The sequence below is a fragment of the Cyprinodon tularosa genome, unplaced genomic scaffold (assembly GCF_016077235.1).
Source record: "Cyprinodon tularosa strain WSP-4 unplaced genomic scaffold, ASM1607723v1 ctg531, whole genome shotgun sequence".
NCBI lineage: Eukaryota > Metazoa > Chordata > Actinopteri > Cyprinodontiformes > Cyprinodontidae > Cyprinodon > Cyprinodon tularosa.
In genome coordinates, this window is record NW_024039265.1 from 691,815 (window position 1) to 694,547 (window position 2,733).

The 2,733-nt window shown below is 36.8% G+C and overlaps 1 long non-coding RNA gene across 1 annotated transcript; it reads right to left on the minus strand.

Annotated features, from left to right (window-relative positions):
* Nucleotides 1-997: 997 nt before the first annotated feature.
* On the minus strand, nt 998-1,885 carry LOC119796033. Its single transcript, XR_005282408.1, has 4 exons — nt 1,732-1,885; nt 1,474-1,527; nt 1,237-1,263; nt 998-1,130 (listed from the first exon to the last, which is right to left on the minus strand). It is a non-coding gene; the product is annotated as an uncharacterized LOC119796033 (long non-coding RNA).
* Between the last annotated feature and the right edge of the window lie 848 nt (nt 1,886-2,733).

The following is a 2,733-nucleotide window of genomic DNA, read 5'->3' on the forward strand; positions in this document are numbered from 1 at the left end:
TGGCTCAATTATTATCATTATTGACCATAATGTCTCCTATAAGGACTCCAGCTCAATTAGTAAACTGACTGGTGTCCCACTATTCCATTTAGAAATACCATATTAATTTTATCAATTGCAATAAATTCATAAACTGCACTCCAAAAACATGAATATCCAATTGTAGCAAAACCCAAAGTGATTAATTAAAACCTTAAATGTAGCTTCAACCTGGAAAGACTCGCACAGAAAGTAGGTTTTAGAAAGTTCATTTGACAATAATCTTCAACTTTCTGATCCCGGCAGTAGACACTGTACTGGTAACCACCAGAGAGAATGATCTTTTTTCTACATGAAAACCTTTTTGAATAAAGTCTGTCTTCATCTCACCTGCTCAGCAAATCACCTGCTCAGGTGCCTCCCTCCCAGCCAAACGGCGCCGGTCTCAAGTCCTTCACCCTTCATAAAGTCCAGCTTGATGTGTGCAACTGCTCCTCACCTGAGCTTCCATCACCTCCACCCTGATTACACCTTCGCTTTGCTCGTTTAATCTTATGTTTGTATCTGAACAATATGTTTCTGCAACTTATTTTTTATTACATAAAACAAGTTGATTCTAACTGTCAAAACATAAACAACTTGTCTGTATGTCAGGTTTGTAAAGAAAATTTGTATTGATTCCAATCATTGTTCAAAAATGTATAGGAAACATTGTATATTGCAAGTTATTAGCTTTGCTTGCATTTAAAATTTTCCAATTGTTAAACAACGCTGTTACAATATATTTACAACTACTTTATTGGTTCTACTGTCTCTCCAACAAATTACAGCCACAATGTAACTTTGTGGAAACGACACCATTTCTATGAAAACTAAATGATGTAAATCAACTGAGCTACAACAAAAGGAACTTTCAAAAATGTAAATAATATTGAAAGAACACATTATGAAAAAGGAGGACTGCACAAGTCAAAAGGTAAATATTCTTTATCAGAAACGATTTGAAATGGCATGTCACAAAAAAAAACTAACAATATGTGACAGATTGTGAAAAGCAACTTATATTTTCTTTGAATTCAATGTTGGCACTCAGGGCAAAGTCCAGGTATGCCATCACAGTAGTAACGAGGGTACTCTCCTCTCCTCCGCATCTGAAAATAAAAAAATAAAAAAAACAAACAAAATAAAAAACAGGTGCATTGCAAGACTGTCATACAGGAAGAATGGATGATACATATGATTATGAATGAATCTTACCTGTAAGATTGGCGGTATCCTTTCTACCTGCATGGTGAAGAGGATTAAACAATAATTAATACTTTATATCTCTCAGTATCTCATCCTTTCATCTCTAATGATATAAAAAAAAGTTGTCCAAATAATGAATTTTAATAAAAAAAAATATAAAAAAAATCATTTAGGGTTTTAGTCTCATTTGCACATAAAGATACACAAATCAAAATTACTAATTATGTGTAAATTTAAAAAATGAACCTCAATTTGTGCCTCGGCTCCTTTGGCATAGGTGTGGTCATCAGCACACAGAGTCTGTAAAAATACAGATATGTTCTAAGTGAAAGATGAATGCAAGTCCAAATAACATCAAAACTGTTTCAACCCTTTTAATTCTTCTATCCTGATTTTCTTTCAGACTTAAAAAAATAAGCATAGAACAAAAGTACACTGTGAACGGACATAATACAAATTCTATGACTTAAAACAACAAAGTGATGAATTTTAGCTACAGCTTACCTCACATTTTGCCCTCTCATCAACTTTTTTCCGCTTTCTCTCCTTTTGTAGTTCTTCTCTGGACCTTTTAAAAAGGACAAATTGAAGGTTTTCTTAAAAAACTGAATCTAGAAAAGCGTATTAATTTACTATGTGAAAAAAAATTTTAAGAAGGTAAAATTACCTTTTGTGGATTTTGTGGGTTTTGCATTATGGATCGTGTGCCGAACACCAGTGCAAAAACTTTTCAAACTTCTTTCTTTCTTCTTCCTTTCCTCTTAACCCCGCGTCTTTAAGGCATTTATACTAGTGATTATGAAAATAGCGCCCCCTTCATTTCCGGAATGCAATAGTCTCATTTCCAAATAAGGTATGGGACTGACGGAAAGGTCCGTCCCCTGCTGCAGCGAGGTCCTTCTCCGTGAACCACCACCTTAACATGGTGGAGGGGTTTCAGTGCTCGAAGGATCCCAGAAAAGTTATTGTCAGGGATTTAAATACTCCTGGGCGGGTGTCCCAAGGCAAACCAGCTCTGAGTAACGGGCCAGACAAAGAGCAGGTCAAAACCCTTTATGGAGTATTCACACTCAACATGAAAGCTGTGTAAGAAAATATTTTGCAGATCTCGACATGGAATCTGCTGGTTTTCAGTCTCACCTTTAGCATGTTGAACCTGGATTTTACAGAGTAAGTCATGGTGCATTAGTTATTTCAGAAAGCCGGAAAAAAGCACCAGCATCCCTGTTCTCCAAATCCTACAGATATGCTCCCAGATTGGAGCTACTGATGGATCAGGGCCCATTTCCCGCTGGCTTCCGTCTGGGATCTGAAACTATCCCACTTTGGGGACAGATCAAGGAGGCTCCAACATACTTGCACAGACATGTGTCCGTGAAAGTCTGTGCAGACTCCATGCAGGCTAAAGGCTGACTTTTTCCAGACATATGCATGTAAAGCTGAGTTTTTATGACAGCGTATGTGGTGTCTTGCTACACTGCTGGTGGAAAAGTGCTTTACAGTAAG